A 23496-nucleotide genomic window follows, 5' to 3' on the forward strand; every position below is an offset into this window, starting at 1 on the left:
TTGACAGATACAGGATTCAGTGTAAGATACAGCTGCTCTGTATACAAAATACAGAGCAGCTGTATCTCAAAAAGTTAAATTAATTTTTAATAAAAAAAATTATAATGTTGCACAAAACACACTGATTGACCTTTTTATATATAAAAATCTTTCAAAGGTTTACATGGTCTTTAACTAATAACCCTCCTCTCCCCCTTCCCCCGACATATAATTAAAAATCTAAATAAATATGCATAAAGGATTTATTAAGGGAGGGAAAGTGTGCTGCTGCCAGAACTAGAATTTAAGGAAGTCAAAGATTAATTGTGTGTGAATCATGAAAATACCAGGAAATCTTGCAGTCCACAATAATTCCATCAAGCTAATAAATAAATTTATATATATATATATATATATATATATATATATATATATAAACCAACAATAAAATCAGAGTATATCTGGCAGAAATACAACATATCCACTGTCACTTTCCTCGACCCTATGAAGCCAATATCGAAAAAAGTAACTCATACCCAAAAAGTCATGCTCTAGCACAGGGGCGTAGCTAAAGGCTCATGGGTCCTGGTGCAAGAATTCAGCTTGGGTTCCCTACCCCTCCCCAACACCACCAGACCCCTGCACAAGCCTATGCCCAGCTGTCTTGCCCGACAAACCCCATGAATGCCCCCACAGTATAATACCACCACACAGTATGCTGCCCTCCCACACAGTATAATGCCCCCCATAGCTGTCCCCACAGTATAATGCCACTATAGCTGTCCCTACAGTATATTGCCACCTATAGCAGCCACATACAGTATAATGCCCCATACAGTGTAATACCCCCCATAGCTGCCCCATACACTATAATACCCACCATACAGTATAATGCCCCCATACAGTATAATGGCCCCATAGCTTCCCCATACAGTATAATACCCCCATACAGTATAATGCCCCTATAGCTGACCCATACAGTATAATGACCCCCATACAGTATAATGCCCCCATAGCTGCCCCATACAGTATAATGCCCCCCATAGCTGCCACATACATTATAATGCCCCCATACAGTATAATGCCCTACATAGCTGCCCCATACAGTATAATGCGCTCCATAGCTGCTCCATACAGTATAATGCCCTCCATAGCTGCCCCATACAGTATAATGCGCTCCATAGCTGCTCCATACAGTATAATGCCCTCCATAGCTGCCACATACAGTATAATGCCCCCTTAGCTGCTCCATACAGTATAATGCCCTCCATAGATGCCACATACAGTATAATGCCCAATGCATTATAATGCCCACCATAGCTGCCCCATACACTATGCCCACCATACTGTATAATGCCCCCCTTAGCTGCCCTATACAATATAATGCCTCCCATACAGTATAATGCCCCCATACAGTATAATGATGTCACTACATCACACCTGCCTGCGCCGTGCCGCTAACGGTACAGTGAATGCTGGAGCAAGGATACAGCATTGAACCCAGATGAATGTGCGTCCTGCGGATGCAGATTCAGTTGGAAGCGGGACCAGATTAGGGGCCCGGTCACAATTGCGACCCCTATAGCTAAGCCACCACTCTAGCATGAATGATACCACCATACAGTTACCTAAAAATGCCACTATACAGTGACTGAATAACCCTGCCATACAATGACCCAATAATGCCACCATACTGTGACTGACAAATACTACCACACAATGACTGAAAAATTACACCATACCATGACTTAAAAAAAAGTTACATACAGCTGCTCAGGGAATCCTCATGCTTCAGATCATGGAGAGGAATAAGGTTCTGATCAGGCACTGTTGAAGGCATAATAAACATCAATTATACCCAATGACTCATGGTCAACAAAATCTCTATAGGTAGTCACTTTCTGTTGTTTTACCATTTGGTTCAGACTATCATGTAGTCTTCTTCCACCTACAGATTGTGCAGCTTAGACATCATTGAATCCTTTCTTTTGAAGCACATGCCCCAAATTCTCACTCTCTCGCACATCTCTCTAACCACCTCTCCAAGTGCCAACTGTCGTGTCCCCATAGTAATGAGGTCTACCCTGTCTGCCTGACATTAACCCCCTTAAACAGTGGCTAACCATGAGTAACACTATACTTAGTGTCTGACAGATTGTCTAATGCTCAGAACCTGCCGAAGGATTCTCCCTATATGATGCCAGCCAGATAGTGCCCCCTACATTATTGGCCACTAAATAGGGCCCCTATGCTCAGTGCCTGCCAGAATGTGCCCTCCTATATAGTGCCTATCAGAAAGTGCATAAAAGCTAATAAAGATTTTACAGGAAAAGATAGTCACCTACACTGGGGTATTACATTGGAGAACCAAATGTCCAATAGACTCCAGTTGGGCAGTTGAAGGGACAGTCTAGCCTAGGAAGGAGCACAGATAGTTCTTCATGACTTCTGAATACCATCTCCTGATCCCGTAGAGATGAGAAAATTATCATGCATGCATGAAAACCTTTTCCTCTGAATGAACAGAAATCAAAATAGCACAAAATTACACTACTAGTAATGAAATTCCTAAATATCTGATCGCTTCTATGACAAAAAGTTTTTCCTGGTGAATGGGACTTTGCATACAGCTATTGGATGTGACTCATTTGTGTTATATGCTCCGTCCTGCAAAGTGAACCGTTGTAAAAGTACTCAAATATAAAACATGCACAGTTGCATCTATGTCCGTGGCAGCGTGCTGTGCTTGACATTACCAGAGATTAGAGCTCACTTTAGAAAAACAACCTGCTGTGTGATCAATGTATTCTACTCTTATATCTCACCATGATAACGTAGCAAATCAAGAGAAAAAAACACATCTATGGCCACTACTGAATTTATTTACATGGATATCAATAAGCAGTGGGCTAGCATTCTAAAACACAGAAACGAAGTACAGTATTGAGTAGAGAATTGCTCCTATACAAATAGGTTATTGCCTTGTGTGTAAAATACTTATTCGCACCTACTAGTTCTTCTCAATGAATTAGAATATCAAAAAGTAAATTTATTTCAGTAATTCAATTAAAAAAGTGAAACTCCTATATTATATATATTCATTACACACAGAGTGATCTATTTCCAGCATTTTCCTTTAATGTTGATGAGTATAACGAACAGTTAATGAAAACACAAAATTTTGTATCTCAGGAAATTAGATTATATAAGCCCAATTTCAAAAATGATTTTTAATACCGAAATGTTGGCCAACTAAAAAGTACGTACAGTATATGCGCTTAATTCTTGGTCGGGGCTCCTTTGCATGAATTACTGCATCAATGCGGGGTGGCAAGGAGGCGAGCAGCCTGTGGCACTGCTGAGGTGTTATCAATGCAGTGTGGCATGGAGGCGATCAGCCTGTGGCACTGCTGAGTTGTTATGGAAGTCCAGGTTGCTTTGATAGCGGCCTTCAGCTCTTCTGCATTGTTGGGTCTGGTGTCTCTCATCTTCCTCTTGACAATGCCCCATAGATTCTCTTTAAGGTTTAGGTCAGGCGAGTTTGCTGGCAAATCAAGCACAGTGAAACTGTGGTTATTAAACCAGGTATTGGTGCTTTTGTCAGTGTGGGCAGGTGCCAAGTCCTGCTGGAAAATGAAATCGGCATCTCCATAAAGCTTGGACTCTGACTCCGGCCGCAGTCCACTTGTAATGATGGGGGTAGGGAAACAGACAAGTGAGCCCTAATCTACCCGCCACTCAGTCCCTGCCTACTTGCAACGACCCGCCCTAGGCGACAGGGTATAACTGGGCGACGGTCCCTACGCTCAGTAAGTGCACGACAGACAAGCAGACAAGGGTACACAAAGCTAAGGGAAATGGGGCAGTTGCCAACGGCAACACCGTGAGCAACAAGAGTGGTGAACGAGCCGAGTCAAACCAGGAGTGTACGAGGTACCAAACGCAGAGCAGGAGAGTAGTCTGTAAGCCAGGGTCAGTATGAAGCAGGGTCAAATAGATAGAAGCTGCAGCAGGGCCAGGAAACCACACGAGAAGAATCACAAGCAAAGGAGGAACAGGAAAGGCAGGTATATATAGACAGAGGGCGGCAGCTAGCTCCGTCTGGCCAGGCTGTGATAGGTTCTCCCACTCCTAAGCCTGCCACCCTGAGTGGTGGAAGATGGAGTCAGTCCCACAGACATAGACGCAGGTGCCGACTGATTATCTATGGGAGTTAACCCCGAAGCTGTGCCTGGCAGATTCTTTACAGTAACCCCCCCTTTTATGAGGGGCCACCGGACCCTTTCTAAGTGGACCTGGTTTACTGGGGAAACGAAGGTGAAACCTCCTGACCAATATCCCAGCGTGAACATCCCGAGCGGGTACCAAAGTCCTCTCCTCAGGCCCGTATCCTCTCCAATGGACCAGGTACTGGAGGGAGCCTTGGACCATCCTGCTGTCCACAATCTTGGCCACCTCGAATTCTGCCCCCACAGGGGTGAGAACAGGGACCGGAGGTTTCCTCGAGGGAGCCAAGGACGGGGAGCAGCGTTTAAGGAGGGAGGCATGGAACACGTCGTGTACTCGAAAAGATGGGGGCAACTCCAGTCGGAAAGAGACAGGATTGAGGACTTCAATGACCTTGTACGCCCCTATAAACCGGGGAGCAAACTTCTTGGACGGGACCTTAAGGCGCAAATTTTTAGACGATAGCCACACCAGATCCCCGACCATAAACAAGGGGTTTACAGAACATTTTCTATCTGCCTGAGTTTTTTGTATGCTCTGGGACGCCTCTAGGTTCTTCTGAACCTGAGCCCAGACTGTGCACAGTTCTCGATGAACGACCTCTACCTCGGGATTGTTGGAACTACCAGGAGAAACGGAAGAGAACCGTGAATTAAACCCAAAATTACAGAAAAAGGGGGAGACCCCTGACGAGTCACTGACCCGGTTATTAAGGAAAAATTCGGCGAGGGGAATGAATGAGACTCAATCATATTGACAGTCAGAGATAAAACACCTTAAATATTGTTCTAGAGATTGATTAGTCCTCTCAGTTTGGCCATTAGTTTCAGGATGGAAGGCAGAGGAGAAGGACAGATCAATCTCCAACTTTTTACAGAAGGCTCTCCAAAACAATGAAACAAATTGTACCCCTCTATCAGAAACAATATTGACAGGGACCCCATGGAGACGCAGGATGTGTTTGACAAACAAGGTAGCTAACGTCTTAGCATTGGGTAGTTTTTTGAGGGGCACAAAGTGGCACATCTTACTGAAGCGGTCTACTACAACCCACACCACCGACTTGCCTTGAGATGGAGGCAAATCGGTGATAAAATCCACGGAGATATGGGTCCAAGGTCTCTGGGGAATGGGCAAAGAACTTAGTAAGCCCGCTGGTCGGGACCTGGGAGTCTTGGACCTAGCACAAACTTCACAAGCGGCGACGTAGGCCTTAACGTCTTTAGGCAACCCAGGCCACCAATAGTTTCTGGCAATGAGGTGCTTGGTACCCAGGATGCCTGGATGGCCAGATAGTGCAGAGTCATGATTCTCCCTAAGTACCCTTAGCCGGAATTGCAGGGGAACAAACAGCTTGTTCTCAGGAAGGCTCCCGGGAGCTGAACCTTGATCAGCCGCAATTTCAGAGACTAAATCAGAATCAATGGCGGAAAAGATTATACCTGGAGGCAAAATACAAGCAGGATCTTCCTCCGAAGGAGGGCTGGCCATGAAGCTACCTGACAGTGCATCAGCCTTAACATTTTTAGACCCAGCCCTATAGGTAACCACAAAGTTGAATCTCGTAAAAAATAACGCCAAACGAGCTTGTCTCGGGTTTAGCCTCCGGGCAGATTCTAGGAAAACCAGATTCTTGTGGTCGGTAAGGACCGTTACCTGGTGCCTAGCCCCCTCCAGGAAGTGGCACCACTCTTCAAATGCCCATTTAATGGCTAAGAGTTCGCGGTTGCCAATATCATAGTTACTCTCAGTGGGTGAAAACTTCCTGGAGAAGTAGGCACAGGGACGGAGATGGGTGAGGGACCTGGTACCCTGGGACAAGACAGCCCACACTCCCACCTCGGACGCATCAACCTCCACGATAAATGGCTCCATTTGGTTGGGCTGAACCAGCACCGGGGCCGAGATAAAGCACTTCTTAAGGACCTCAAAAGCCTGGACAGCCTCAGGAGGCCAGTGGAGGAGATCAGCACCTTTGTGAGTGAGATCCGTAAGAGGCTTAGCGATGACCGAGAAGTTAGCAATAAACCTCCTGTAATAATTAGCGAACCCCAGAAAGCACTGTAACGCCTTAAGGGAGGCAGGTTGGACCCATTCCGCCACAGCCTGGACCTTGGCGGGGTCCATGCGGAATTCATGAGGAGTTAGGATTTGGCCCAAAAATGGTATCTCCTGCACCCCAAACACACATTTTTCGGTATTCGCAAACAGTTTGTTTTCTCAAAGGACCTGGAGCACCTTCCTGACATGCTCAATGTGGGAGGACCAGTCCTTGGAAAACACAAGTATGTCATCAAGGTACACTACAAGAAATAACCCCAGGTAGTTTCTTAAAATCTCATTTATGAAATTCTGGAAGACCGCGGGAGCATTACACAACCCAAAGGGCATGACGAGGTATTCTAAATGACCTTCGGGCGTGTTAAACGCAGTCTTCCACTCATCCCCCTCTTTGATGCAGATAAGGTTATACGCCCCCCGTAGATCAAACTTAGAGAACCATTGGGCCCTCTGAACCTGATTATAGAGATCAGGAATCAGAGGAAGGGGATACTGGTTCCTTACAGTGGCCTTATTCAAGCTTCGGTAGTCAATGCATGACCTAAGACCACCATCCTTCTTCCCTACGAAGAAGAAGCCAGCACCTACCGGAGAAGTAGAGGGGCGAATGTAACCCTTGGCCAGGCATTCCTGGATATACTCTCTCATGGCTTCACGTTCGGGACAAGAGAGATTAAATATCCTACCCTTAGGGAGCTTAGCTCCTGGTACCAAATTGATTGCGCAATCATATTCTCTATGAGGAGGTAACACTTCGGAGGCCTCCTTAGAGAAAACATCAGCGAAGTCCCGAACAAACTCAGGTAGCGTGTTCACCACCTCAGGGGGAGAAATAGAATTAACAGAAAAACATGATGTCAAGCATTCATTACCCCACTTGGTAAGGTCCCCAGAATTCCAGTCAAACGTTGGATTATGCAACTGCAACCAGGGAAGGCCTAAAACCAAATCGGACGATAATCCCTGCATTAACAGTACAGAGCACTGCTCCAAATGCATGGAGCCAACAAGGAGTTCAAAAACAGGGGTATGCTGTGTAAAATAACCATTAGCAAGAGGAGTGGAGTCGATACCCACTACCGGGACAGGTTTAGGCAAATCAATCAAAGGCATAGCTAGAGACATAGCAAATTCCACAGACATGATATTAGCAGAAGACCCTGAATCCACGAAGGCACTGCCGGTAGCAGACCTACCACCAAAAGAGATCTGAAAGGGAAGCAAGATTTTATTACGTTTCATATTTACGGGAAATACCTGTGCGCCCAAGTGACCTCCCCGATGATCACTTAGGCGCGGAAGTTCTCCGGCTGCATTCTTACGCTTAGGACAGTTGTTCACTTGATGCTTGTCATCCCCACAGTAGAAGCAGAGACCATTCTTCCTGCGGAAATCTCTACGTTGTTGGGGGGACACGGAGGCCCCGAGTTGCATAGGTACCTCCGAGTCTTCCGGGGAGGAACGAAGCAGCGGAACCTCGGGAGGCATCATGGGGGAGTCAGAAGAGAAAACATCAAGACGTTCAAGTCGTCGTTCCCTGAGACGTCGGTCAAGTCGTACCACTAAAGCCATAACCTGGTCTAGGGAGTCAGAAGAGGGATAGCTAACAAGCAGATCTTTCAGGGCGTTCGACAGACCCAACCTACTCTAACACCTTAAGGCAGGGTCATTCCACCGAGAAGCTACGCACCACTTCCTAAAGTCAGAACAATACTCCTCAACAGGTCTCTTACCCTGACGTAAGGTCACCAGCTGACTCTCGGCAACGGCAGTCCTGTCAGTCTCGTCATAGATGAGTCCGAGAGCCGAAAAGAAAAGATCAATGGAGGAAAGGTCAGGGGCGTCAGGAGCCAAGGAGAAGGCCCATTCTTGGGGCCCTTCCTGGAGCCGGGACATAATTATACCCACCCGCTGGCTCTCAGAACCTGAGGAGTGGGTCTTTAAACGAAAATAGAGCCTACAACTCTCCAGAAAGGAGAGAAAAGTCTTCCGGTCCCCTGAGAACCGGTCGGGCAACTTGAGGTGGGGTTCAAGAGGTGAGGTGAGGGGGACTACCATGGTAGCATCAGGCTGGTTGACCTTCTGAGCCAGGGCCTGGACCTGTAGGGAGAGACCCTGCATTTGCTGAGCCAGGGTCTCAAGGGGGTCCATAATGGTGTCAGGGACCAGGGTAGACTAGGTATGGGCTTGTGATTATGTAATGATGGGGGTAGGGAAACAGACAAGTGAGCCCTAATCTACCCGCCACTCAGTCCCTGCCTACTTGCAGTTTACGGCCTGAGGAAGACGGTGGTACAGTGTCGAAACGTGTAGCCTGTATGATTTAATAAATTTCTACTTATACACATTCGCTTCCATTATCCTTGAATACCTTCGAAACAACCACGCAGCAGCGCCCTATAGGATCCTCCCTTTTTGTCTTCTTTTGCCCACATGTACTTGCAATGACCCGCCCTAGGCGACGGGGTACAACTGGGCGACGGTCCCTACGCTCAGTAAGTGCACGACAGACAAACAGACAAGGGTACACAAAGCTAAGGGAAATGGGGCAGTTGCCAACGGCAACACCGTGAGCAACAAGAGTGGTGAACGAGCCGAGTCAAACCAGGAGTGTACGAGGTACCAAACGCAGAGCAGGAGAGTAGTCAGTAAGCCAGGGTCAGTATGAAGCAGGGTCAAATAGATAGAAGCTGCAGCAGGGCCAGGAAACCACACGAGGAGAATCACAAGCAAAGGAGGAACAGGAAAGGCAGGTATATATAGACAGAGGGCGGGAGCTAGCTCCGTCTGGCCAGGCTGTGATAGGTTCTCCCACTCCTAAGCCTGCCACCCTGAGTGGTGGAAGATGGAGTCAGTCTCACAGACATAGACACAGGTGCCGACTGATTATCTATGGGCGTTAACCCCGAAGCTGTGCCTGGCAGATTCTTTACACCACTCCTTGTGAATCTCCCCCAGATTCTTGAATGGCCTTTTCTTGACAATCCTTTCAAGGCTGCAGTTACCCCTGTGGCTTGTGCAACTTTTTCTACCAGACTTTTTCCTTCCTCTCAACTTTTCATTAATATGTTTGGATATAGCGCTCTGTGAATAGCCAGCTTCTTTAGCAATGTCTTTTGTGGCTTGCCCTCCTTGTGGAGGGTGTCAAGGACTGTTTTCTGGACAACTGTCAAGTCAGCAGTCTTCCCCATGATTGTGTAGCCTACTGAACCAGACTGTTGGACCATTTAAAGGCTTAGGAAACCTTTGCAGGTGTTTTGTGTTGATTATCTGATTAGAGTGTGACACCATGAGTCTACAATCTTCAACTTTTACCCAATATTCTAATTTTCTGAGAGACTAAATTTAGTTTTTTTTATTAACTTTTAGCCATAATCTTCAACATTAAAAGAAAAAAAAAATAGATCACTCTGCTTGTAATGAATCTATATAATATAGGAGTTTCACTTTTTGAATTGAATTATTGAAATAAATTAACTTTCTGATGATATTCTAATTCATTAAAAAGGACTAGTATACATTTAGATTTTTCACTATTGCTGGAACAGAATTTAAGAGTTTATACAGGTGTGTAAGTGAATCACACAGCATTGTGAAATGCATCAGCACTTTTGGGGGGGAATTATATATTTTTTTTCCCTATTTATTCTGTCGTAGAAATGTTGCAAATTATGGAACATGCCATATTTGCACTAAAGTTTGAGACATTTCTCTCCTCTTGACACTTGAAATGTGTTGATAAAAGTGGGCAGTGTTTAGCAGAGGGGCATGGCTGACAGCTGTCTAACATATTCAATACTTTTAAATCCAGGAAATGGTGCAACAAGGAGGTACAGACCTACGCCTGCTGTGCTCTGGCTTTAGCACAGCCCAAGATGTGCCAAATGTATTAAGAGGTGTGTGCTTCTTAATAAATTTGGTGCCATTTACTCCAATGCACTTTTTAAGATGGAGTATAAAACGCTGGTCTTAAAAAATTTCCCCTTATATTTTCATAAAAGAACATTTCATCCTTAATGAAAAAGTAAAAACAAAGTCAGAGATATTACACTAGTTTTATTAATTTTCCTGTCAAAAATGGCAAAAAAAATGTGGTCGTGCCCACATCTTGAAACCTTCTGGAGAGTGGTAGTGAGTATAATTAATGGGGTGTATTTTGCTAATCTTACAATGACGTCATATGTGTGTATACTAGGTTATATAGGCGATCTAATGGGATCTGAGACATTTAAAATGCTATAGCTCGCCTGTTATATATGGCAAGGAAGTTGATTGCTCAGAGATATCAGGAGCTCCCTCCCACACGGGTCGAGTTTGTTGCCAATGTGAACTGGCTCATATCCACGGAAAAACCTAAATATTTGAAAAAGGGAGCCTTAAAAAAAGAAGAAGAGATGTGGGCTCTCTTGCTAGACGGCTCGGATCTAGCTTCCGTTGAGTTGATAAGAGATAGAGGGTGCATCTACGAATATTGTTTAGAAGTATAGTGGTATAAAGCGGATATATTAATATGACACTGTTAACCCCTTCCCGCCGCAGCCCTTTTTTCAGATTTTCATTTTCGTTTTTTCCTCCCCACCATCCAAAAGCCATAACGTCTTTATTTTTCCGTCGATACAGTACTATGAGGGCTTGATTTTTGCGGGACGAGTTGTAGTTTTTCGTAGCACCATTTATTTTGCCATATAATGTACTGGGAAATGGGAAAAAATTTGTGGGGTAGAAAATGAAAAAAAAAGCGATTCCTCCATGTTTTTTTGCGTGCCGTTTTTACAGAATTCACTGTGCAATTAAAATAACATGTTAACTTTATTCTGTTGGTCAATACGATTACGGCGATACCAAATATATATAGTTTTTTCTATATTTTATTACTTTTACAAGTAAAAACCTAAGTGTAAAAAAGAAAATTTATTTTGTGTCGCCAAATTCCGAGAGCTATAACTTTTTTATTTTTCCGTCGATTAAGTGTTATGAGGGCTTTTTTTTTGCGGGATAAGCTGTAGTTTTTAATAATACCATTTTGGTGTACATGCGACGGTTTGATCACTTTTTATTTCATTTTTTGTGGGAGATTAGGTGACCAAAAGATAGACATTCTGGCGTTTACAATTTATTTTTTTTACGGCGTTCACTGTGCGGGTTAAATAATGATATATTTTAATAGATCAGACTTTTACGGACGTGGCGATACCAATTATGTTTATTTATTTATTTTTTTACTATGCTCTAGGGGGAAAATCGGAAAAGTGTTTGTTTTTTTATTACACAAAAAAACAACTTTATTTAACTAATTTTTACTTTTTTTATTAGTCCCCCTAGGGGACTTCAAGCAGCGATCGTTAGATCGCTTGCACGATATACTGCAATACTAATGTATTGCAGTATATCAGGATTCTGATAGTCATCTATTAAGCCTTTCCGGAGGCAATGCTTAATAGGTGTACAAAGATGGCGGACCTGGGGGCCTTCATTAAGCCCCCAGGCAACCATTGCCCCCCCTGCAATTGCGTTGCGGGGGGCGCGATGAGCTGTTGGAGGGGGTCTGCTTGTAATGAATCTATATAATATAGGAGTTTCACTTTTTGAATTGAATTATTGAAATAAATTAACTTTCTGATGATATTCTAATTCATTAAAAAGGACTAGTATACATTTAGATTTTTCACTATTGCTGGAACAGAATTTAAGAGTTTATACAGGTGTGTAAGTGAATCACACAGCATTGTGAAATGCATCAGCACTTTTGGGGGGGAATTATATATTTTTTTTCCCTATTTATTCTGTCGTAGAAATGTTGCAAATTATGGAACATGCCATATTTGCACTAAAGTTTGAGACATTTCTCTCCTCTTGACACTTGAAATGTGTTGATAAAAGTGGGCAGTGTTTAGCAGAGGGGCATGGCTGACAGCTGTCTAACATATTCAATACTTTTAAATCCAGGAAATGGTGCAACAAGGAGGTACAGACCTACGCCTGCTGTGCTCTGGCTTTAGCACAGCCCAAGATGTGCCAAATGTATTAAGAGGTGTGTGCTTCTTAATAAATTTGGTGCCATTTACTCCAATGCACTTTTTAAGATGGAGTATAAAACGCTGGTCTTAAAAAATTTCCCCTTATATTTTCATAAAAGAACATTTCATCCTTAATGAAAAAGTAAAAACAAAGTCAGAGATATTACACTAGTTTTATTAATTTTCCTGTCAAAAATGGCAAAAAAAATGTGGTCGTGCCCACATCTTGAAACCTTCTGGAGAGTGGTAGTGAGTATAATTAATGGGGTGTATTTTGCTAATCTTACAATGACGTCATATGTGTGTATACTAGGTTATATAGGCGATCTAATGGGATCTGAGACATTTAAAATGCTATAGCTCGCCTGTTATATATGGCAAGGAAGTTGATTGCTCAGAGATATCAGGAGCTCCCTCCCACACGGGTCGAGTTTGTTGCCAATGTGAACTGGCTCATATCCACGGAAAAACCTAAATATTTGAAAAAGGGAGCCTTAAAAAAAGAAGAAGAGATGTGGGCTCTCTTGCTAGACGGCTCGGATCTAGCTTCCGTTGAGTTGATAAGAGATAGAGGGTGCATCTACGAATATTGTTTAGAAGTATAGTGGTATAAAGCGGATATATTAATATGACACTGTTAACCCCTTCCCGCCGCAGCCCTTTTTTCAGATTTTCATTTTCGTTTTTTCCTCCCCACCATCCAAAAGCCATAACGTCTTTATTTTTCCGTCGATACAGTACTATGAGGGCTTGATTTTTGCGGGACGAGTTGTAGTTTTTCGTAGCACCATTTATTTTGCCATATAATGTACTGGGAAATGGGAAAAAATTTGTGGGGTAGAAAATGAAAAAAAAAGCGATTCCTCCATGTTTTTTTGCGTGCCGTTTTTACAGAATTCACTGTGCAATTAAAATAACATGTTAACTTTATTCTGTTGGTCAATACGATTACGGCGATACCAAATATATATAGTTTTTTCTATATTTTATTACTTTTACAAGTAAAAACCTAAGTGTAAAAAAGAAAATTTATTTTGTGTCGCCAAATTCCGAGAGCTATAACTTTTTTATTTTTCCGTCGATTAAGTGTTATGAGGGCTTTTTTTTTGCGGGATAAGCTGTAGTTTTTAATAATACCATTTTGGTGTACATGCGACGGTTTGATCACTTTTTATTTCATTTTTTGTGGGAGATTAGGTGACCAAAAGATAGACATTCTGGCGTTTACAATTTATTTTTTTTACGGCGTTCACTGTGCGGGTTAAATAATGATATATTTTAATAGATCAGACTTTTACGGACGTGGCGATACCAATTATGTTTATTTATTTATTTTTTTACTATGCTCTAGGGGGAAAATCGGAAAAGTGTTTGTTTTTTTATTACACAAAAAAACAACTTTATTTAACTAATTTTTACTTTTTTTATTAGTCCCCCTAGGGGACTTCAAGCAGCGATCGTTAGATCGCTTGCACGATATACTGCAATACTAATGTATTGCAGTATATCAGGATTCTGATAGTCATCTATTAAGCCTTTCCGGAGGCAATGCTTAATAGGTGTACAAAGATGGCGGACCTGGGGGCCTTCATTAAGCCCCCAGGCAACCATTGCCCCCCCTGCAATTGCGTTGCGGGGGGCGCGATGAGCTGTTGGAGGGGGTCGCCTCCCTCTTTCTGACGATTTAAATGCTGCGGTCAGTATTGACCGCGGTATTTAACGAGTTAAACTAGCCTGCTCGTTACTCTGAAGAGTCGGCTGTAACAAACAGCCGACACCGGCATCGTATGGAGCGAGTTCATTCCGTGACTCTGCTCCATACTTCCCCTACCCGACTTTGGCGTATGGATACGTCAAATATTGGGAAGGGGTGAATAACACTGCCGATATATGCCATTAGTGACATGACTGCTGGGTGATGTCTAATATTCGATAAAACAACATTTGTAAGGATCGGGGTGGACTCATTCCCAGGTGTACCAGGTTGGGATGGAGGGGGAGGGGTTCTGGGGGGGGACATATGTTATGTCTTTTCATTGAATTGCTCATACTTTTTGTACCTGTACGTGCATGTATTGTGGAAAAATGTAAAAACTTTTGTGTTCTAATAAAAAGTTACTGGATTATAAAAAAAAAATGACAAGATTTTTTTTTTATAATGCTGTGTGTACATACAGAAAAGCTTAATAACACTGATTTATTTACATAATCTATGCTACAGATGAAAAAATAAAATATCTTAAGGGTGGGTCAAAATGAACACCAATAGATTCTATTAACAAAATCTTTAAGGTGGTATGCGGGGGGATAGGAAATAAGAGTGTGTGTTCAGGGAAAAAAATAAATTCATTACAACACATCAAGCCTTGTGTAACCGTGTTATAATGATCCAAAATGGAGAAAGTACGACCAAATCAAGGATGTAGTGCCATATACCAAATTTATACCAAGTTGCCATATACCAAGTTATCAGCTATTTTATATATATGCAAATGAGCTTTGAAATGGGCAACTGGGCGTGTTTTTGTTCGTATGTCCAACTGGGCGTGTATTGTGTTTTTAACTGGGCGTGTTTACTTGTTTTAGTAACTGGGCGTTGTGAATAGAAGTGTATGATGCTGACGAATCAGTGACCAGTCAGCATCATGCACTCCTCTCCATTCATTTACACTGCAGCATCACATACTTACTAGAACGTGATGTGCAGCAACATACACACACATTAACGTTAATCAAGTGTCCTGATAATGAATACACATGACCTCCAGCCTGGATGTCATGTGTATTCAGAATCCTGACACTTCTGAATCTTTTCTGTGAGATTTCCAGCAAGGGAAACGAAATCTCGTTTACCTCGTAATCTCGCGAGATTACGCGTGGCTTGCTGGAATCTCACAGAAAAGATTCATAAGTGTCAAGATTCTAAATACCCATGACGTCCAGTCTGGAGGTCATGTATAATCATTATCAGGACACTTGATTCTGTGTATGTGGCTGCACATCGCGTTCTAGTAAGAACGTGATGCTGCAGTGTAAATGAATGGAGAGGAGTGCATGATGCTGATTGGGCACTGATTCGTCAGCATCATACACTTCTACTCACAACGCCCAGTTAGTAAAACAAGTAAGCACGCCCAGTTAAAAACACAATACACGCCCAGTTGGACATACGAACAAAAACACGCCCAGTTGCCCATTTCAAAGCTCATTTGCATATATATAAAATAGCTGATAACTTGGCCAAAAATGAACTTTTAAAAAAAACAAAAAACAACTTTACTGTTATCTACATTGCAGCGCCGATCACATGCAATAGGCGATAGGGATTTGAGAATCTGGTGACAGAGCCTCTTTAATGTTCATTTTATAAATATTTGGCATAGACTATGGGATCCTTTACTGACATACAGTTCTCAATTTACCAATAATAAAATGAACAATGACATTAATAAAAATAGCCCTTAAAGCGTACCTAAACTTTCAGGTGACTTTTCGGTATAAGCTGTCATATGTGTGTACATGACGAATAACACTATTTCTGGTCATTATATGACATATTCTGAAGACTCTCGCTCTAATTTTCAGTTTTGTTTGAGCTAGTGGGTGGAGCTTAACTGCTATTATGTCTTATACACACAGCACATGAAGAGAAGAGAACATCCTGCTCTTCTGTCTTTTATATATATATACAAGCAGCAGCAGCATGAAAAGCATTATACAGCAGTAATGAACAGTGTAGCTGTGAATCCAGCACTGGGGTCAGAAAGAACACTTATTAGGAAGCTGCATCAGCGTCTGTGTCTCTCTCTGCCTTTTTATCACACAGATCCTGAACCCTCCACCCCTCCCCTCTCCATAGACTTCTATGAGAGAGCTGTAACTTGATCCGTCAGTGACCCGATAAGTCCATCTTGTCTTGAGGAGACAAATTTAGCGGTAAATTGAGAGTGAGTAAATAGTCAGGGAGGAGAGAGGGGAAGTCTGAAAAGTGGAGAAAAAGGCATTTTACTCTAATAAGATATATTATCAAGTTTCTAATATTCGCTTGCGCTATTGTTGAAAAGTTAGTGACCAATTAAACTGCAAAAATATCTTATTTTCCAGAGGTTATAATAGTCACAGATAATAGTTAAGATAAAATAAACAAAATCACAAATATATATATATATATACATATACACATACACACACACACACACACACACACACACACACACACACACTGTATATACTGTGAAACCTCCCCAGGCGTCAACCCCTTTGAAAAGACCCTTAATCCAGACTGAGTTTTTCTGTGATGGATTTTATCACCATTATAATCTGTGGAAGGTGCCCCCTGTTCTGCCAAAAAACTACTTTTTTGAGCAAATATCTCACGAAGAACCCCTTTAAAAAGACCATAGATTGGCACTATTATCCATCTAGTGAGCTGGAGGAAGAGGAGACTTCCGTGGCACAACAGGGAAGAAAAGCTGCCAACATCTCGCTGCATCCTTGACAAGAAAAAAAAGTGTTTAGGCCTCATACATTAACAGGTTTTAAATCGCAGCCATAATGACTTGACATACAAAGGGGTCCAGCACAGATGTCCACATACATTCCCATCCCAGCAAACCTATAACGCTGCCCAGCATTCTCGTCTAGGAGGATAATAAACAAGGGGTACGAAAAAGGTGAAGACAAGGAATAGGGCACCCACATGTCTGACTGGGTCTTCTCCCCAAACCGGATTCGACGGTGGGAACCATGTGAGGGGGCGTGCTTCTCCATCCAACCAGACCATAGAGAAGGCCTGTTAAGAAAAATGGTCTTGCTATATAGAATGCAATCCTATGAATTTAAATAAAACAGGAGTGTTCTTAACACAGGTAGATAATCTATAGCTAATGTCTCTGTTTGTTTCCAACAGGGAAATAGTTGCTTTCACCGAATACTACAGGTAAAAGACAATAAAGAGAAATATGACCTCACCCAGTAGAACAGGCCATACAGAAACTTTAGCACTTTGACATAACCAAGAATTTGTCACACTTTAAAAGGCTACTTGACCATAGAATGAGGCATTTTCCATGTGATCACAATCGGTAGACTTTCTCATATCGGATCCACAGTGAGGGATCCTCCTAGGGGGATCAGCTTTCTGGCCTTCTTGCACGGTCTTTGTTATTTAAAAGTACTCCTTAAGTTAAAGTAAGTCTAGTACGGTGGGCAATTCGGCTACATCCCGTGCCTGATTCCAGTTGGGTATATCAAGTAGTTCACTCCCAAGCATTTCATATACTCCACTGAGGTCTGTATAGGCTCGTATTGTGCTACATTTCCCAGGAAATGTATCAATAATCCAAAGGGGTGTAACCAGCAGTAGGTAATGCGTTCTTTTATTAAAATGTCCAGTCGGGGTTTTAGTGATCTGCTCTTTCGCAGGGTCAGAGATTAAATATCTTGAGAAAATTTCAATGGTAAACCCCTTATATGTAAAAGATGACAATTCTCTGGTGAGTTAAATTATTTTATTTTTTTCACCTGACAGCTGGCCAGCCTACAGATCACATCCCGGGGTGGTGCATTGGTTCTAGGTGGAGTCCTGAGGGATCTACACATCCTGTTCAGTGTAAGGTCCTCTGTTGTGTCCAGACCCAGCAGAGATGCAAAAAAAAATCTACCACTGCTGCCATTGAAGGCCTAAGATGTTTTGTCTGTCCCTATTATCCAACTGGGATTAGAGTACATTGATGTGATAAAATAAAAAGATTTTTCCAGCTCACCGGTGTCCAGCATCTTCAGTGATCAAGTGCACAGACCTTGCCCTGGCTCATGCATCTTCCACAGCAGTAAACAAGGGGTATGATCCAGGACTTCATGAAGCAATCTTAGGATTTTATTGTAGAAACATTAAAAATCCACCCAGCACACAAAGACAGAGGACCAGTACACTTACGCGTTTCAAACACCAACTGCGTTCTTAGTCATAGCGTGTTTACATTGATATGATCCTGAGTGAGATCTAAATGATGAGCAATTGCGGCATTGTCATCTTTAAGCGTGGCCCAGTGAGACTCCAAAGCCTCCACTCACCTGCCTCATGTCTTGCTTAATCTCTTGCAGATCGTGTATCAGCTGATATAAGGCATCGATGAGGATTTTTTTTTACGAATCTCTGAGTAACTGGCAAGTCCTCAGATATTCATCTTTTCTCAGGGTCTGTCTCTTCGCCGACATCAGTCTCGGCATAGTAACATGCAGGGGGGTCTACTGCTTTAATGGCCACCATCTTGTCCCCGAGCCGAGCTGAGGCAGCACCAGCTTTCTTTATAGATTTCTCAATTTCTCCTTGCCCACTAAGGGATTTGAAGATTCCTGGGGTTTTACTTGGATCTATTCCTGTGGGGTATGAGCATTGTGTAGCCAGGATATAGCTTTAAAAAAAAAAAAAAAAAAGCAAGCCCTAGGGTGGTTATCAGCAGGGCTCAGTAAAATGCGTGCATTCAGCTCCACTGCCAAACTCCGGCCCCTACACAAAACTATTAAAGCTACATTAATGAGAATTTAGTGAACGAAAAATGCAACACTGAATTGCCGTGTTTGCTTTCTATACCAATTAATGAGGTGTAAAACCATTTGTACATTTTACAAGCAATATAGTTATATAAAAAGGTAGTTAACATAACAATAAATTAAAAGAAAATAAATTAAAGAGGTCAGTGTACCTGACTAAAACAGATTGTATAAAAGAGACTAATGAGACTATATGGTGACATAATGAACAGCCTCCTCTTGTAGATCGTGCCACACAGCCTCCCCTGTAGATAATTCCACCCCCTTGTAGATAGTGCCCCACACCCCCCTTGTGGATACTGCTACACTCCCCCGTAGTAGATAGTGACTGTCCATATATGACGCATTCCTATGGGACTAGTTACCCAACTACACAGCATTAATTCTCCGAGGACCTTTTTCCTATTGACTAGCATTAATAGAGTTTGATAAAGGCCGGATTGTGGCCGAAACGTTACACTCACTTCTATATATTGTCTTTCAAATAAAATCCTTCTTTTGCAAAATTTATCTGAGGAGTTCTTGGAGTTTATCTTCAAAATATTAATGGGGTGGGAACCCTACCAATAGCACCCAGACAACCTGCAGTGTGCCACAAATTTGATATTCATATATGGAGAGTGACATCAGGGGCTACCTCTAGGAGCAGAACCTCCGGCCAGAGGATTGGCAGCGCTCTGGCTGGAGATTCCGTTCCAGGAAGAGCCCATGACTTCCATGTTCATATTTAGACAGGGACATCAGGGGCTCCCTCTAGGAGCGGAATACCCGGCCAGGGCATCGTTAACTTTCTGGCCAGGGATTTCGCTCCAGGTGGAGCCCGTGACATCACTGTCCATATATTGACAGGGGCGACAGGGGCTCGCTCTATGAGCGAAATCCCTGGCCAGAGCGTCAGCATATGAATGACATATGCTCTGCCATAATATTCAACTGTAATATTCAACTGTATTTGCGTCCAGAGGACGCAGATACAATTGAATATGGCAGTTTCCGGGACACATCGGTGCCAGTAATTTGCCGGGACGGTCTCTGTAAATTAAGGACAGTCCAGGCAAATTCAGGACTGTTAGCAACTCTGCCCATGTCGCCCAGCCCGGCGCCCCACTTCCTTCCCTGCTAGTTGCACCTGGGGCTCATGCCCCACCTGCCCACCCTCAGCTATGCCCATGCCACAGGGATAAGAACCCTGGTATTTAAGCCATCAGGATGTCCTCTTTTGACTGGTAGAAAGTCTGGGTGACAACATGTCCAAACAACAACCTTTTTTATAGACAAAATGGCATGTGGAAAATCTCTTAGGCTCTTTTCACATTACGCCAGAGCCCTATGTCGTAGGTGTCATTCTTGACTGCTGCAGCCAATCACTGGCCTCAGCGGTAGCTGCAGAAGTCACGTGTGTCAACGTAACGTCATTGGTGCAGCACAGTAAACAGGGACCGGCATGGAGCACCAGAGTGGCGATGCTGGAGCCGCTGGGGATTTAACAGGTAAACTCTGCATCTTTTAATATATGATGGCATCCATCCTTTTTTGGTGATTACGGACAACCCGTTTAAACATTAAGTCATTTTCTGATGACACATTCCCTTAAAACACCAAAGACTGATAATGCTTTATTTCAGGGCCTTCAATTTTAAGCAGAAGCTGCTAAGGCGTTCCACTGCTATAATCAATGGTGGAGGAAGTAAGTGCAAATATGTGGTAGTTCTCTTTAATCCTGCACACATCTTTACATGTGTTTCTCACTACCTGCTGCTGCCACTTGGGCTTCTCATGTTCAATCTTGCACTGTGAAATGTCCTCAGACAAGTCACATCTTAAATATTACTTTCTGGGGGAGACTGGAAGAACACTATATTATTTGGCTGAAGGATGTGAGTTTGTCTTAGATGTATGTCACTTCATTACATACACAGCTGGAATTTAAAAGTATTTTTTTGAATTGAGACGCTTAAAAAAAAAAAAATTAAATCTCCTACCAAAGCAGCAGTTTGTTTTTTGTGCAGTGTGAAAATGTGTTTTTTTTTCTGACAAGTTGACAAGAGAATTTTAGAAAGTTTTAGCCCAGCTACTTTCTGAAAATGTAGCGACTTAAAGTCTATTAAAAAATATTAAATAAATTTAAAGTAACAGGAATATTAATGTTGGAATTCAATATTTAGTTATTCATGATATCTTTAAAAAATTCATGGATATTTGAAAAAAATCTCTACACTTAGGGCTTTTTTACGTCCAAGTTGCACCCGTGCGGGACCCGTTTTCGTGGATCCCTCATAGACATAAATCTATTGAGGGATCCGTGAAAACGGAAGAAAATAGGACATGTTCTATCTTTCAACGGACCCCTCACACAGTCCGTTACAACAACTACCGTGTGAATGTCCCCATTAAAATACATGCGTCCGTGTGACGGCCGTAGTTTTATAGGCCGTCACACGGATGTATACAACATTCGTGTGAATAAGCCCTTAGATATAACATTTCACTTCTTTGCTGCTAGTTACCACGTTGTAAAGTATGGAATTTTGAACTACTCCATTTACTACTCCAATGCATATATTTTTTGGTTCCCGTTATGTCTTACCAGTCAGCAAAACATATTTAAAGGGTAGCTAAATGTTCAACAAACTTCTGACATGTCATAGTGACATGTCAGGAGTTTTGATTGGTGGGGATCCAAGCGCTGAGGCCCCCACCAATCGCTACAACGAAGCGGCAGAAGCACTCGTGTGAGTGCTCAGCCGATTCGTTTCTGTTCGGCTTTTTCCGGAAATCCAATGTATCGACATACGTGCTCATAGACTTTCTGAAACTAAGCGGTTCAGCGCTCACACGAGCGCTTCTTCCGGTTCGTTTTAGTGATTGGTGGGGGTCTTAGCGCTCGGACCCCAACCAAACAAAACTTTTGACATGTCACTATTACATGTCAGAAGTTTGTTGAACATTTAGTTACCCATTAAGTATAAGGTTATGTCACTATTCAATCTGTGGACCTAAATGCTTATTTAGCTGCTTGTTCGGTATGTGGAGTTATGATGATTAATAATAAAGTAATCTCTTCACTATAACCCTAGAGGGGGCACTGTTCTTATATTTCTATATTGAAATGTAAAATATGGTGACTCCTTTAGTTTTGTTGCATTTTTTTTCAGCTTTGTTCAGTAAGATGTGTTAGGTTACGTTTAGATTTGTATACATTAACAGGCAATTTAAATATTTTGTTAAATGTTTTAAAATTGAATTTTTTTAACCCACCCATCAAGAAAGCCCCTTTTTATTTATTTTTTTTAAAGACATTTAGCCCTACATTTCCTCTTCAGAATATATTGACTATTGGTGAAAATAGAGAAAGCAAAAAAAAAAAAAATAGAAATAAAAGAAAATATATATATTATACATACACACACATACAAACAAACAAAAAATATGTGCATACATATACAGTGAAGGAAATAAGTATTTGATCCCTTGCTGATTTTGTAAGTTTGCCCACTGTCAAAGACATGAACAGTCTAGAATTTTTAGGCTAGGTTAATTTTACCAGTGAGAGATAGACTATATTTAAAAAAAAAAAGAAAATCACATTGTCAAAATTATATATATTTATTTGCATTGTGCACAGAGAAATAAGTATTTGATCCCTTTGGCAAACAAGACTTAATACTTGGTGGCAAAACCCTTGTTGGCAAGCACAGCAGTCAGACGTTTTTAGTAGTTGATGATGAGGTTTGCACACATGTTAGATGGAATTTTGGCCCACTCCTCTTTGCAGATCATCTGTAAATCATTAAGATTTCGAGGCTGTCGCTTGGCAACTCGGATCTTCAGCTCCATCCATAAGTTTTCGATGGGATTAAGGTCTGGAGACTGGCTAGGCCACTCCATGACCTTAATGTGCTTCTTTTTGAGCCACTCCTTTGTTGCCTTGGCTGTATGTTTCGGGTCATTGTCGTTCTGGAAGACCCAGCCACGAGCCATTTTTAATGTCCTGGTGGAGGGAAGGAGGTTGTCACTCAGGATTTGACGGTACATGGCTCCATCCATTCTCCCATTGATGCGGTGAAGTAGTCCTGTGCCCTTAGCAGAGAAACACCCCCAAAACATAATGTTTCCACCTCCATGCTTGACAGTGGGGACGGTGTTCTTTGGGTCATAGGCAGCATTTCTCTTCCTCCAAACACGGCGAGTTGAGTTAATGCCAAAGAGCTAAATTTTAGTCTCATCTGACCACAGCACCTTCTCCCAATCACTCTCTGAATCATCCAGATGTTCATTTGCAAACTTCAGACGGGCCTGTACATGTGCCTTCTTGAGCAGGGGGACCTTGTGGGCACTGCAGGATTTTAATCCATTACGGCGTAATGTGTTACCAATGGTTTTCTTGGTGACTGTGGTCCCAGCTGCCTTGAGATCATTAACAAGTTCCCCCCGTGTAGTTTTCGGCTGAGCTCTCACCTTCCTCAGGATCGAGGATACCCCACAAGGTGAGATTTTTTGCATGGAGCCCCAGATCGATGTCGATTGATAGTCATTTTGTATGTCTTCCATTTTCTTACTATTGCACCAACAGTTGTCTCCTTCTCACCCAGCGTCTTACTTATGGTTTTGTAGCCCATTCCAGCCTTGTGCAGGTCTATGATCTTGTCCCTGACAT

The sequence above is a fragment of the Rhinoderma darwinii genome, chromosome 11, assembly GCF_050947455.1.
Source record: "Rhinoderma darwinii isolate aRhiDar2 chromosome 11, aRhiDar2.hap1, whole genome shotgun sequence".
In the NCBI taxonomy this organism is placed as follows: domain Eukaryota; kingdom Metazoa; phylum Chordata; class Amphibia; order Anura; family Rhinodermatidae; genus Rhinoderma; species Rhinoderma darwinii.